Source organism: Carassius auratus, chromosome 39 (assembly GCF_003368295.1).
Source record: "Carassius auratus strain Wakin chromosome 39, ASM336829v1, whole genome shotgun sequence".
Classification (NCBI taxonomy): domain Eukaryota; kingdom Metazoa; phylum Chordata; class Actinopteri; order Cypriniformes; family Cyprinidae; genus Carassius; species Carassius auratus.
Genome location: NC_039281.1, coordinates 11299158 through 11315403, shown reverse-complemented (window position 1 = coordinate 11315403; position 16246 = coordinate 11299158). Strand labels below are relative to the sequence as shown.

At 37.5% G+C, this 16246-nt stretch overlaps 1 protein-coding gene across 1 annotated transcript in view; it reads right to left on the bottom strand.

Moving 5' to 3' along the window:
* LOC113057912 (teneurin-2-like) overlaps positions 1-14375 on the bottom strand; it is a 182111-nt gene extending 167736 nt beyond the window's left edge. The window contains exon 1 of the mRNA XM_026225508.1: positions 14334-14375. The gene's annotated coding sequence lies outside the window, so the exon portion shown is untranslated. The remainder of the gene's footprint in view (positions 1-14333) is intronic.
* Positions 14376-16246: the final 1871 nt, after the last annotated feature.

Below are 16246 nucleotides of genomic sequence, written 5' to 3'. Positions count from 1 at the left end.
GATAATTGCAAAAAAAAAAAAAAAAAAACATTTAAAACATTGTATTACACTAACAAATTAACATTTTTCAAAAATGTTATGTTTAAATATGCAAATGAGGCATCATTTAATGAAATTTGCAGTAAATTGCATACATTTCTAGTATAAAAGTCTAATCACTGGATGAAGTCAGTTTCATTTTATATATATATATATATATATATATATATATATATATATATATATATATATATATATATATATATATATATATATATATATATATATATATATATATATATATATATATATATATATATATATATATATATATATATATATATATATATATATATATATATATATATATATATATATATATATATATATATATATATATATATATATATATATATAAAGAGTTAAATTTTTTAAAGAGGGAATTCTCTTTTGTCACTCCATAATTCAGAAACAATATATTTTCAATTTTTTTTTTTGGGGGGGATGTTGTATATAATCAAGAAAATTATATATTAACAAATCCCTCTGTAGAAATCTTCAGAATATAGACAAATAAATGAGTAAAGTTTGGTGTGTGTAAGTGCCACTGCAGTGGAGATTTATGACCCAGTGTTGGAGAAAAAAATAAATTGAGAAAACGCTCTTTAAAAATGTATTGTAATTAAAATCTAGTGGCACAAATAGATAAAGTGCTATAAACGAAACACTTAATGTCTTTGGGATGTTTTCTTTCCATTAGTCTGAAATGGACTAATGGAATTTTTAATAATTATTATTATTTTCATTGATAAGAGATTTCTATTCCACACCAAATTTTCAGAAGTTGTGAACTAAAAATAAAACTTACCGATCATACACATCCATCTGCTATGGAATGTTACATTACATCAATTTAATACCATACAGCACATACATTCAAAAAGGTTGAAGTCCTGATCATATGTCGAAAGATGTTAAATGATGCAAAAAATTAAAAATGGCTTCAATAATAGCATCAGTGAAGCATCTACAAACTGAATACGCAAGAACGTCAAGGACAAACCTCTTTGTCAGCCATCTGTCCAAATTAAATACCTATAGGGCACAATATGTACAGTATTTGTCGCTATTTTGGATTCCTTTACCTTTAAAATATTTCAAGGCATTTTCATCCCTGAACTTCAGCATATGGTGTGTCGAACACAGTCTGTCGTTCAGGCAGCCTTGTTTATAAAGTTTTCCACCTGGCTCCCTGCTGGCTCTCGCAAGAAGATTCAATTTAAGCTCCACTGTGCCGATCCGCTCCCACTCATCAGATTCAACAATATGTATGACAACCTCTATCTGGTCATGTGTTGATAAGTGTTCTGCATGGTGTGCTTAGGTCAACAAAATTCAATCAAATGACAAGTCCTCTGAGCTTCCATCCAACAATGTACTCGGCACCACAAAAGATGGGGAAGGTTTTGTACAGCGGACTTGAATCATCTGAAAGGGTTCCTTTAAAACGAAGTGTGCAAGCGCAAGATAAGCAGACACCAAATAGGCTGTACTCATGTCTATCTGATATGAATTGGTAAACAGTAAACTCATTTAAGAATTGTGACAAAGTTATGTCATAAACGAAAAGACAACTGTGGGCAGCACGTTTCAGGAAATCATTCATGATATGAATGTGTGTATATTTAAAGCAATGTTAATAATGCTTATGGCTGTTGTGGTTTCTTTGAAATTGAGTCAAGTCATTCATTTTCTTTTGACACACATTGTTAACTTTTCCTCCAAGGGTCCTCTAGAGGAATCATTAGCACTAGCTGTCATGCTAACTTTGGCCATTGTTCCTCAGTGCAATGCCACATTGGTTGGATCGGTCTCGGAAAGGCGAGCCGTGCTTTAATGATGGAAATCAGTAGAGCACAAAGCCAACTCCAATTAGCTTGCTCTATTAGAGTTGGGCTGCATAATGTACATTTGCCCATGTGTTTCCCTGTTATTAAAAGTGCACCCTAGGTACTGGTGCAGCGTGTTGGTGTGAATGTGTGCGTGTTTTCCAAAAGTCACAGCACATTTGAGTTGTGTACTAAGTTCACCAGACGTGCCAGGATTGCGAGCTCCAATATCATTGTGTGATAAAATCCTTTTGCAAGAAGAAAAAAACTTGTAAAAGGCTATATATTTATATGCTCAATACAACATGCTTTAATGGGCAGATGCTATTTACAGCTACCCTGTTTGGCCACCTTAAAGGGAATATATAAAATTGCGGTTCCACACAAGTCTCAGTGTCCAAAATGTCCAAAAGTTCGCCCACTAAAAACTTTCCTTCTGTAGCCGCCCATCTTTCTTTTTAGAGAAATTGTGTAAATTGGCTGTCTTTATAGATGCTATTTTCTGTAAGAGTTATTTTTCCCTCTGTAGTCTTGATCCCCAGTCTTCTCATTACAGTGAGGTGGAAAACAATCTCAAACAGAGCCAAATCAATAGCAGAACCCACAGAACCTCCTCAGGTTCTCCTTTGGGAGGTGACACACTAAAACGCTTACTTTCTCTTTGGCCATTGCTTGTTAAGTCTTATTCTATTCTCGCCAAAATGAATGAGCTGCTTTTTATCTTTCAAAATAGTGGGCGAACTTGGTAAGAAATGACAAAACGTACTCCGTGTGGTGATATAGTTGCGTGCAGTCCACAGGCTTCATTTCCCAGTTGGCATGAGAGGTGTCTGGGTTTCGCAGCAGGTCGGTGTGTTTGAGCTCAGCATCTGCTGTTCTGGCATTGACAGTGGCCCTGATAATCAGCGAGATGCTGGGCGTTACATCTCTGATTTGGGCTATTAGCAGAACAGCACTCTTTTACTTATGCACTGTAAAAGAATATGCTTAAGTAATAATTCTTATATGCTTATATAAGACATGGTTGTTGCAATTTTTGTTTCCCTACTATTCAAGCCAATAAAATCACAGCTTTTCATCTCGATAGTATATCTGTTACCCTGAAAAAGTCAACCTGAGAAACGAGCCTCTTGTAACATAACCAGTCAAAAATACTATTTAACATACTGAATCATCCTAAAAACATTAGCTTGCACAAACCAAAACTTTTTGGGGTTAGATGAGATATAAATAGCTCATTTCTAATCTACAATACTGTACATCTGATTTAAAGTTGAACCAACTACAGCAGATAAGTTAGATTTGTTGGGTTAAAATAGGCCTACATTGAATATGATTTTACAATCGCTTTTTCCATGAGTTTTGCTTAAGACAACAAGCACTTTTCATGAACTTTTCATGAATCTGGAACTCTTTAGAAACATTCTCACAGTTGCTTCTTGAAATCTAAACTGTTAAAATTACATAGATTTCAAATGAATTAAACTTATTCAGTGAGACATTTGCTAAAAGTTAATGGAATTTAACTAACAACCCATAAATAAATAAAAAATGTTTACCTTGTTAAAAAGACAGAACAGTATTTTTCACATTCTGGGGAACACAAAATCCAATATCATAAGCTTTCCTTTAACATCTACATTTTTTGTCAGATCAGTGCCGTTTTAGGAACTCCGAGTTGTCATATCATTTTGACCTTGTGTTCTTCGTTTCATAAACCTCAAGGCTTTTACTTGTAGTAAAAAGAGTATCTTAACCCCATTTCTTACATAACATCAAAATACTCTCCATCATACAAACATTTTCCTGAAGTCCCAGAGCGTCAAGTAGCTACTCTCAGTTCTCACACCAGAACACACACAATGAGAGCAGCTAGGAAGCCCTTGGCTCTCAGGATGGAAACACTGAGTTTTCAAAAACTCTCTTTGTTACCCTACTTCACACTGACTCCAAGCAACCAATCAAAAAACCAACATTGAGTGCCCACTGGTTCAAATGCACTTCACATCAACTGTCTTTTAATTATTCAGACAATATACTACTGATATTTTTTACTTGCAAAAGACAAAGCCTAACCACCACGTACATGGTTTCATAAATTCATGGATGAAACACATTCCTTTAACCAACAGCACAAGTGCGTCTACAAGAATTTATAGAAGAAAAATCATCATGTTCAAGATTTGGTTATGAGCTCAATATGCACATATATGTATTCTTAACTGCATTAAATAAAACCCTGCAAAATGTTAAAGTTTTCTAAAACTGTAAGCCTGACTGAAATTTGCTTTGCTAAATCTATAAATAATTTATTAGATCATAGCTTATCTTGCCACCAAAATGTTATTAGAATTGGTAAAAATGATAAAGTATCATATGCATTCGCAGCTGTGCAGACTGTTAATGTGAGATCACGTGTATGCCTCACATACAGGGATGCAGAGTCTGTGCTCTTAAATGAGGGGAACACAAACAGACTCAGCGCTCATCGGTGTTCGCTTCAGTTTTTGATGTAACGTCTGCGGCTGAGGTGAAATCAGATTTTTGTAGAGTTTTTCTGCGTGTCTTCTGGAAGATCTCTAAAAACAGCATGCCTTTGGGAGCGGCTGTTTGTGGATATGAAGCGAGCGACTGGTGTCACATTTGCTGAGAAGCAGCGTTTGACTAATGAGCGCCGATGACAGTGTTGTGGAGAGGTGCTTGCTGAGCGGAACACATTTGTTTCTCCCTGGTCTAGCGAGATTCCTGTCAGACACAGAGAAATGACCAGAAGTCGGCCCCAAGGTGCCCTCCTTGTACTGGCAAACTGACAAATTGACCAAAGGGGACAAGTTTGGCTCAGAGACTAAGACATTTTGAGCATTTGTAATCAGTGGCATAATGAAATTTGCGATTAAAGTTGGATATTTTACTTGTGTGGATGCAATGTAAAACATGAGAAGGAGAATAGCAGTGAAATGGAAGTAAAGGTCAAATGTTGATTAATTGGAACATTGTTGTCAATGAACACCTAACAGGAATAATATACAACAGCGATAAATACATTAGCCGTGATCACGCCTATAGTATATGCAGAGTAATTCTATCAATTACTGGCCATGCGGGTGTACAGTCTACAGAACAAGGCAAAAATCGCTCCATAGATCTCATCCCTTAGTGTCAAAAATCAATAGTAATAAAGTTACGAAAGATGTAAACAGTTGTGTGGGTTTTTATTGTCAATGCCACTCCGGGGAACGACATACCGGCGCGTTCTTCACCTTAGGCAGAGGAAGAATGAAAACCATTTCTGAAGGGGCGTAATGAAAAATATGCCATTACTTGGATTTCTCTATTACTTGTATCCCTGCAGACAACTGTCAACAGCTGCTAATTCATTACAGGCTGATATCGTGGGAATGTGTGGAACATGCTAACTGAATTCATTAGTTTGGAAATAATCAACAGAGGGTGATCCAAATATATATGTACAGATGTTTGTGCATTTACTGTATCAGAGTTTCTTGAGCTTCAGGCACTTTTAGATCCCAGAGAGGGTTTCGTATGCAAACTAACAGGTTTAAACTTTTGACATGAAATTGATAACGGTCTCCGAAAAGTTTAAGCATGCTTTCATCATTTAAATGTGGTACTTTTGAAAAAGTATTCTGAAAAAAAGTTTGTGTAACTATAGATTTTTTCCAGGATTGGCCGCACTTAGCAATTATTGGACTCTGTCTTCCTCAGTTGAAATTTCAAGATGTATATATAATTATTATTATTATTATATCACTACAACTGCCCTATTTTCAGTTTCCATCAAACCAAACAATTTGGCAACTAAAAAAAGTCAGATTGGGCAAAAATGTCAGACATCAGATGTGAAATGTAAATAAATAAAAAATAGGGAAAACCTCACAGAATATTTTATTGTGCGTAATTTTCAATCAAGCTGTAATTTTCTCAGATCATGCAAAAAGTGTGAAACATGGTTTAATTGTGTGCATTGAGGATGCTACTGACGAAATTAGCCTTTGCATGACAAAAGGAGACAGGTGTTTTATTACAAATTACTTCAAAATGTCATGTCTACCAGTGTACCTCCATTACAAAATCAAATGTATAATTTGAGATGAGATGGAAATGACAATGCAGTGGAAAATTTCATGACTTTCAATAGGAAAAAAAAAAGGATGTATATTTCCACACTTAATACATTACATAGATTTAATACACTGTGGTGAAAGTTTGTAAAGCATTTTGAGTGTATTTCTTTTCTAAAAGTCTTCAAGATTAAAAGTTTCCTTGGATGAATACATCAAAGTGTGCTTGGATCTGCATATGTGTCAGTGAGAATGATGGAAATGATGGTGGAGCAATAGTTGTTTGATTGCATCACTGCATCACTATCAGGGGGGATGAACCAACCTATCAATCTGGTATGTGATACATAATTCTGCAGCGGAAAACGTCAACATACTCCCAGCATCTTTCAAACCATCACTAATATGACCAGATGCTTGGTTGGCAAATATCCAACACAGCGAGCTTTAAGTGTGCACAGAGCACAGTAATCCTTTCAGTATATAAAGTACATTAACAAAAACGAAATTACATTTCCTATTTCATATAAAAGACTTCCACTGGTGTCCATAAGAGGTACACGAGCCGATATCACAGGCAGGTAATCGAGGGAGATGCTGCATGATCCTCAACAATACCACCTGTCTATCTACCAGCTTCCTCAAAGCGCTTTCCTTCAAATCCTCTGTGAGAAAGTGAGCTACCAGCACTGTTAATCGGCTCATTTGTTCAATGATGTACTACAGAGTGAAAGAGAAAGACAAAACGTGATTTCAGAGCAGAGAAGCAGTTCTGTACTGAAACCACTGTTTTAGAGCTACTCGAAAAACAAAGCTGAACATGAGGTTGTTGTACTGAAACCTGTCTGCAATGTTGTTTGAGATGACAGGCATGATCTAAGGGCATGAGTGAGGGTGATTCACACAAACACACACACACACACACACACATATATACACAGGTCAGATGGCTAATAAAAGATCCCATAGTGTCCTGGCCTTTTCTCACAGGTTCCAGATGATGTTTTCTGCTACTGGTTTGAACAGGGCAGGGGGCCGGGGGAGATTGGCTGAACCCCTGGTTTTCCAGCTTATCGTCTACATCAGTCAGGCTGTCAAGATTGGATTGTGGGAAAGCACAGGGAGTGCACAAAGAGGGGGTGTATGGGCTTAATTCACACCAAGCGGACAGCCGATATTATCTGTGGTGATTCACAGCACTCCATCGAGAGATTTAGAAAAAAAAAAAAAAAGTGAAAGTGAATATAGCATTGCCTTATCCATATTCATAAAAAAAAGGTTATAATGAAACTCTGGAAGACATATTATTTATGTCTTTTGATAACTGGGAAATAGACAGGTTGGTGGAATCCACTGCTGTACAATTATACATTTTTAAGTATATTCTTTCAAAGCTAAAAGGTTATTGAATAACCGCTATAATAGCTTAAATCTTGTATAATCTGCCCTGCAATAAAGATAGACACAAATGTGTAAAATTTGCTTTTTTTTGTTCTAATTCCATGTGTTATGTAATTTAAAAGCCTCATCTGAATTGTAAAGTAGGGCTCTGGTAATTGAAACGTAAACTTATGACCTTTGACTTAAGGAAAGATTTTTAATTTATACATAAAATCTGTTAACAACTCAAGATCAGCACAGAATTCAATGATCTTGTGGATGGATCGCAGCAAGTCCTTTTTCAGTTGTATATATATCACAGTGCTATGCAGACATCAAGGGAATGACTGTCACTTTGTAGAGCTTAGACAAATTTGTAATTAAACTTCTATATAAATGCACATATTTATTGGAGTCCGTAAGCTTTAAGATTGTAAGGCACGTCTTAATGCTAATGTTTCCCCTTTGTTTTTAATCAAAACACAGGTTCTGAGCAGGAATTTATTAACGACATGACTTATTATAGTTTTGGGTGACCAAAGTTAGCACCATCAATCAAATCAAACAATGTGGTAGTGGTAAAACAAGAAGAAATCCTGGTGATCTGGAATTGTAATGATATCCAGGACTTGTACAACACTTAAAAGGCAAAATAGTTTGATTTAAATTTTTGATTTGTGTTTTGTTTTTTTGTTTTTTTTTCCATTCAAACAGTTATGTACACAAATTTACACTTATGTTTATGTAGTGCTAATATGTAAATGTTTTAATAAGCATTAATGGTTATGGTTAATTTAGGTTTATTTGTGCTTTTATGCCAGGATAATTATTTAATAAAAATATTTTGTCATGTTAACTTGTGTTGAAGTTCATTTAACACATTTTAAGGCAACCATTTAAACTTTTTAGGTAATTGATATAACAAACTATATGTAGTTGAGTGAACAATTTAAAGTTTATTTAAAGGTGGGGTAAGTGATTTCTGGTAGCCATTGTTAATATATTTAAATCACCAATACAAACACATTGCTACCCCAAAAGGGTATTTCCCCTATTTCGCTAGCTCCATCCCACACATATGAGCACAACTCAGACAACGTGGCAGAAAGCTGGAAGTCGGATTCAATATTTACATGGGTCCTACTTGACCTATCATAAGCATTCTTTTGTTTTGCAGACATTTTCCTCTTGTTTTTTTTTTTTTTTTGTTGTTTTTTTAATCCATCTCTATCTTTCGGTCATCACTCTGCTCGGCTAATGTCTGTCCTGCGAACTGAGTACTCTCTCCTCCCCATCATGAGTGGGCATGCCCCTTACTGCTAATTGGCTACAAGTTTCTTTTGGTACACAGCCCGACTCAGTTTTCTAAAGCGTTTTTGAAAAAATACATACCCCACCTTTAATCCTCGTGACTGCTTGTCTGGATAAAAAAAAAAAAAAAACCACTCCTTTCTCTATTGTGTTTCAATACCCCCTAAATAACTAAAAAAAAAAGTAACAGCGCAGTTACTCTTCCAAATGTTGAGTCTGGTGAATTTGGATGGTTTTCTGTCCCTTATTCACTCTCTCTGTACCCCCTGTGGGGCCTGTCTATGTCTAACAGGTGCTCTGCTCTCATTAGCATCTCAGAGAGTCGTCCTCTTGTGGGCTATATCATGCTGCCAGTCACAGTGTCCCTGGCATCAGCATGCCAGCCTCAGCAGCACTGCACCAATCTGCTGCAATCTGCCCCTTCAGGCAACAAGCTGAGACCCCTCTCAGCCAATCACAGGCCTGGGGAGGGGTGAGGACGGGATTACGTGAGACTCCTGCTAGATAGAGGTCTCACTATTCAGTATCGTTTAAGTGAAAATATCAAAAAGGACCCCACAGCGAACAATTCAACTGTCCCACAATTCAATCAGAGACATGTGTCTTCAAGGCACATGTCTCCAGGAGCAGCAGTGCATGCAACAGCAATCTTCAAATAAAAAAAGCTTCGGAAGACAGCCAAAGACCACTTACAGCATTAATATGGGTATTTTTATTGATTAATAAAGCTGAACAGAAGCTCACAGTCCTTGAAAATAATTATGTCTGGAGATTTATGACGAAAACGTGGGTGGATTAGATTCCTTCAGAAATGAGGCCCATTACCTCTAACATTTACAGGTTTTTTTTTTGTCCTCTCTAGGACTGCATTATTTGATCATCGCGGACTTCCTCTTAAGACCCGCAGGGTGGAAAAGTACCCCAAACATTTTGCAGATATGTCAGCATGCAATGAATAATTGGCCCAGGAACAAACACAAAATCATGTTCGTGGTAGGACAACATCGGCAGGTAACCATCACAGACTTGTGCACGGTGACAGGTGGAGACATGCACGACCTTAATGAGTGTCTAAAATGGAGTGACACTGCTAGCAGGCGCACTGGCGTTAGAGTTTACAGGAACAAGCGTGAGTTAAAGAAACTCCATGGCACCGTGCCCTGTCATTAGACACCCAGCGTCTCCCTGTCTGTCTCTCCATCTCTCTCTTAAACTCATTCTCTGGCTCTGAGACCAGATGAATGCGAGGAGAGAGCCTGATGTCTGGAGGCCGGTCTGGAGGAATGAGTTATCCCTGTGCGAGGGCCGGACTAATGGAGGCCGGTGACTCGGACATCTGTTTCCAGGGCTGGCCACGGGAAGTGCCATCCGACAGCAGCCGGTTTATGAAGAACCACAAATTCTCGACATGGCAATTATGGAGGAGTCCGAAAGAGCGAGACCGGACGAGAAGGGAGGGAGAAAGATTGCAGTGCGAAAGTAATATGACGGCAGATTCCGACAGCTGGGGGACATCAACATCTGTCTGCAGTGAATCCTGTGACCCTCTAACCCAACACGTGTATATATATCAGGCCGCCTCGGCTTGTGCAGTTATGTCAGCCCTGCTTATTTCCCCCCTATCATTGAGCCTTGATGAACAGCACAGATATATGTGATGTGTGACCATATGTGGTGCATCCGCAGATTTTTTTATTTTTTTCTTCCTTCCAGGAGGATTGCAGCAGTCTGTCCTGCTTATCTCTGCAAACATTGGCGCGCTGATAACAAGGTCTTTCATATCCTATTTGTGCAAACACCCCCCAAGGACCCTCTCGCTGTCTAAACTCCTCTATATTCATAGGTGGAAGCCCATTGTGAAATGTTGCTCTGCTTTAATTTGATAGCAGATAAGAATAATCACAATGGAACTTAAAGTAATCTGAACTTTGCGGTCCCTTCACTTCAGAGCGTGAGCCAGTGCCGGCTGAACTGCGGCTGGTGTGGGGAGGTGGGAGGTTGTCGACTTTGATTAGTCCCCATACAGCTTGATGGAGAACGCAAGACGTGTGGAGAAAGGAAACAAAGAGTGGAATCAGTGATCCAAGGTAAACTAGTTAGTGCTCAAGTCTGCAGGGGAATGATGGCAGTGACATTGACAGGGCTGCACTGTGTGTAGGGCTGGGATAAACGATTATTTTTTAAACGATTAATCTAGCGATTATTTTTCCGATGCATCGATTGATCTAACGATAATTTTCAGACCGATTCGATTTCGATTATCTCCGCATTGATTGACTACTAACAATTTATACATGTTAATTTACATATCTGAATGAAAAAAACATGGATTCCTTAACATTGCAATATATGTTTATTGCTCTAAAATTACAAAAAAGACTAAGAATGCATTACTTTGCACTTGTATAGAGATAGCATTCAATAAAACCTTGAAGCCTTGAAAACATAGCTTACTGAAACAAACTTGAAGACATAGGGCCTAGCTTAAAAAAAATTCTTTCAGATGAAACAACTTGATGTCTAGCATTCAATAAAAAAGGTCACCCAAAATACTTGTTTAGAGCAATTGAAAGAATACAGTAACCAATGTAAACTTGAGGGCTTTAAGCTAATACAGAGTGCTTTTCCAAAAAATCAAACAGTGGGAGCCAGCAGCCTGTCATGGAGGAAAAAAAAAATATATCTGAATGCTCCACGTGAAACTTTTGCGTTCCACCCTTTTTTATTGTGTCTAATGATTTTGGTTAATATGTACGAGAGAGAGAGAGAGAGAGCCAGACAGCGCTCGTGTAGTTTGAAGACTGTGAGTGCGCGAGCGCGTGAAACTTTGGTGTTTCGCCCTTTTTTTATTGTGTTTAATGATTTTGATTAATATGTACAAGGGAGAGAGAGAGAGCAAGAAGCGCTCATGTTGTTTCAAGACTGAGTGCGCGCACATAGCCGGGGCTCTCTCTCGTACGCCTCCTGTAAACGCATCAAACAAGGCTTTGACAGCCGCCAAAAAAAAAAAAAAGATCAATGCAGAAAAACCCCTGGATTGGTTATATAACGTTGGACAGAATATTGATCCGGCCATCGTGTATATTCAGCGCACATAAGGTAAACGTTTTGCAAACGTTTTTTTTAGAGAAATAAAAACAGGTCGACGAATCGAGGAGTATATTTTGCGTAGACATATTTTTTGCGTTGAGGTCATCGACGTTGTCCCAGACCTAACTGTGTGTGATTCATACAGATCTATTCCTATTGGTATTGTGACTTCCACACAGACAGGAAGACGATGAATCTAGGGGATGGCTAGGGCTATAGGAGCCCAAATCCCACTGAAAATCTAGTCTATCCCTTTCCTTTATTCACTCACTCCTTCACTGTGACAAGCCAGTGTCACAAGGGAAAGGGCCAATGATGTCCATCACCATAATCAGATTACTTTTTTCAAGTAACTAGTTAAGTAACACATTAATTTTTAATTTACAAGCAAATATCTGAGCTACCTTTTCAAAAAGTAATGTCAGTTTCTTCGTTTTCCCATTTATTGACGGACAAGTCTCCTGTCCTGGGAGAAATCAGAAGTACGGAGGCGTTGAGTGCACTGTGTGAACATGTAGTTCTAGACGAAATGTGAATTTGCATTAATTCATCCCACTTGCAAAAAAAAAAAAAAAAAAAAACTGATTTAGTATTCAACAAAATGAATTAAAACAGTGAAATGCAAACTTAGAACATGACGCAAACTTGCAATAATGAAATGTTAAACACAAATGTATCTAAGCCCATTTTATTAACTTATGTCTTTGCTGCTGACCTTTGAGGATCCAGTTCAACCATACTAATAAGCAAAAATGACTTTAGATAAACTAACAGTTGTGCTTCATTGTTTTGTTTTATTGCTGGAGAGTGTTGAACCTTCTCCTGCATTCTACTGTAGAGACGTGAATTTACTTTTACTTCAGACTGAGGTTTATTCATTACACTTTTTGGTGTAAAAGGGCTTTTGGATTTGATTTTATATTAAAAACAATCAAGCCCTGCTCATATTTAAAAAGTAAAAAAAGTAACGTAACCCATTACTTTTTTATATAAAAAGTAACTAACGTAAGTTACAATATTGTAATGCATTACTTTGAAAGTAACTTTACCCAACATGGTCACTGCAATGAACTGCATTAAGATAATGTGTAAATATATCATGCATATGGCATGCGTATGTAGACAAACAATAACAAAAAAAGAAAGCCGTTTATACACACACACACACACACCTATTTGATTCCAGTCCATTCAAATAGAATTTAAGAAATATTAAAGTTGTAAACCAGGCATGTAGGAATATCAACACAGTTTAACGTGCTTCAAGTCACAGTAAACGTAAATCAACCAAATAGGTCAATTGCTATTCCCAAAACTGTGAAATCAACAATTACCTTTCTCTGGTACAGCTTTGTAAGAAAACTCAGGGGGACAATGTTACAAAATAAAATCTAATAAAAGGCATATATGAAACTAGAGCTATCAGAAAACAAGGTGTTTTAATAAGAAACAGTCAAAGCATCATCTTATTAAAGCACTTGCTAGACTTGCCAGTGCACACTAATACAATTCATCACACAAGCCAACTAACAACATGAGCCCACTGGGCTGGTTTTGGAAGTTTAAATGGAGCCTCATATTTCATCATGTCACTGAGTGAATACAAACATCTTGGAGAAGCATTTAAGCTCGGAGTTGGAGTTCACAGAGGGGAGGGCGTTTAGTTGATAAGAAGAGGAAGAGAATGTACTGAAGAGCAAAGGTATGGAAAATTGCCTTTCAAGTTGTTTCAGTCAGGGTGATCTTGTCCCTGAGCTTTGAGTACTAAAGGCCTTATCTTCAGGATGAGCTTGAGAAAGAGCCTCCCCTGCTAATGCTCACTGTCTGGGGCTAAACGCAAACCGATTTGGCCTTTTTGCTGGAGACCATGTGGAGAAGAAGCTACTATAGAGGCTTGCCTTTTAAAGGCTGTATTGAGCAGGCATATATGTGCATTCATCTGTACATTTAGATCAAATATGGGAGTTAGTCAAGAGGAGAAAAGCACATGTTGCACACATGAGCTGTGGTGCTTATGTGGGAAACATCAGTTTGAGTCTGTCTTATGTACTCATCTCCTCCTCTTCATAATTTCCTGTAATTGTCAAGTCAACTTAATGAACTAAAGTGCTAGAGAGAAAAAAAAGTTGAAGTTGAAGTGTTTAACCGCATAGGCAATGTAAAAGACTGAAGGGGAGGCCTGCCACACTCAAAAAAGGGTACAAAAAAGGGTACAAAATCTGCCACTGTGGCAATAACCTTTCAAAAGGTAATGTGATGGCTAAGGCCACACTTGTAGTAAGAATTGGGCTAGTTAATTCAATTGTTCAAGACTTTTAATTTAATTCATTTCTTTGTAGGATAAATAGATTTTTGTTTAAGGGATTAATTACTTTTTTTGTTTGTTTGTTTATAAATTTAATGTATTTATTTTGTTTCTTTAATATTATTTACCCCAAAACATTTAGTGTTAGTTGTGCATGTTGTCTCTTATGAGCGCATTGAAGATCAAAGAGCGACACAATTCATTACTAAAGTGCACGCTAGTGATTTAATAAAACCACAAGTACACAAGATATGGGTTACTATTTTCTTCAGTTAGTTGAAGGATTGAGCATCTTACCCGTGGTTCTGCCGGGATCCATGACTGCAGCATAGAGCCAAGGTTTGTAATTAAAAGAGCGCGGCATTTCCTGATGTCCTTTATATCCTGTGTTAGGAATTATGGGAAATGTAGTTTGGGTACCACAAGGGTTTGGATTGTTTTTTTAAAATTGTAATGTTGTTATAATAAAGGGCATTCTTTCCAGTTTACTTTATTATTACTTTATGGTGAATGGAATTAAATGCTTATAGAGTTTGTGTATATATTATACCTTTCTTTTTCATTTAGGTTTGATGTATGGACTTGAGTCCCCATGTAATTATAAAATGGTTTGATCTGTTTTGTTAAAAAGGTGTGATTTGTCTATGGCGGGGTCAGTTCTGGTGAGGGATCCCTGGAGAAACATCTTAGGTCCAGAATACAGTAGCGCGTTGATTTTATTTATCAGTTAGTGGTTGTTTTTTTGTTTTCCCATATTGTCTTTCACTATTGTGAACCGTATATGAGTGTGGCGGTTAATAAAATGTAATTTTGAAGATTCTATGAATGCCTCCTGATGATTTTATGGAAGAACCCTAACCAATACTCCTATAATACTAATCTGTACACTAAGTTACTAATATGCACCTTAAATAAGTATACAAATGTATACTTTTTTAGACACTGCCCCGGGGACAGCTTTTGTACCTTTGTATTTCTGACAGTGCAGGTACAGCATGCGTTAGTGCTGTCTTGTGGGCTGTAGAATGTAATGTGTGCATCACAGTAGGACAAGATGTGCAATAACACCCTGAGAGGCCACAGAAGCCCACACAGGGTGAGTGGAATCAGTGTGGCCTCCCCCACCTGAAGCCCATTTCCTGGTAGGCAGGTGGTCTCTAGCAGGGTTAAGTATAGGTGTGCTGTCTATACAATCAGCACAAGTGTCTCCTTTGGCTAAGCACCACATTGAGATAGAAATAGATTCACTGTTGTTTTCTCACCTATGAATGAAGGAGAGCACAAACCTGTTCAGGTGTAAACCCGATTGCCGTGAGCATGAGGATTAATGCAAGATTCCTAATGATTGGAGACAATAATACCTCAAGTAATCTATTTCTGAAAAGGATCTTGTATGCTAGGCCAACTCTTTCAGGAAACCAGTGTATTCACACACTTTATTGTAGTCTTGAACTTGAAGAATTTAACTGAAAACTGATCTTCAACTTTATCATCTGTGCATAATTCACCCAGAACAGAAAAGCCTCATTCAGTACAATGATAAGAGAAAAATCTGATAGCAATATGGTAATACATAGTGTGGCAATAAAGTGGTGAAAAAGTTAATCACAGTGACCCATACGGTGGGCAGACATACAACATTTACACAATAACTAAAGTGAACTCTGCTGGAATCAAAAGAGAAACTTTTTAATACTTTGTATAACAGTCAATTAGTGTCTACAATTATTTATTGTGTCACATGAGTAAGACAACGGCTCTCTGGAGCAGTGAAGATCCTTTCATCATCTTTACTCTTTCTGTCTATCACTCCTTCATGTCTCTATTTCTTTCACAGCATGGTCAAGCCAATAGGCAGTAGTGCTTGTCTCGCACCTCTGGTGCAAAGGTTTCAGCACACTAGGCCTCAGAGAATCAAAAATAAATAAAAAATGATGAAATGCTGTGCCTAGCAAGATGCAGGTGTTAGCCATGATGAACATCAATTTAGCCATCAAGATGAGTTCATCAAGTTTCTTTCTGGTGCTAAATTAAAGTCCCAGAAGTTCAGTGATGCCCAAAGAATCACAATTTAGATAATTATTAATTAGCGGTGTGCCGTTCTTCCAATAACATGCTCGAAATAACCGCATAGGTGAAGCGGTAACATATTGTTTCTGCGGTTTTCCTTTTAGTCTGGAAGATCAGAGCGCAGAGTCAGATGTGCCAGA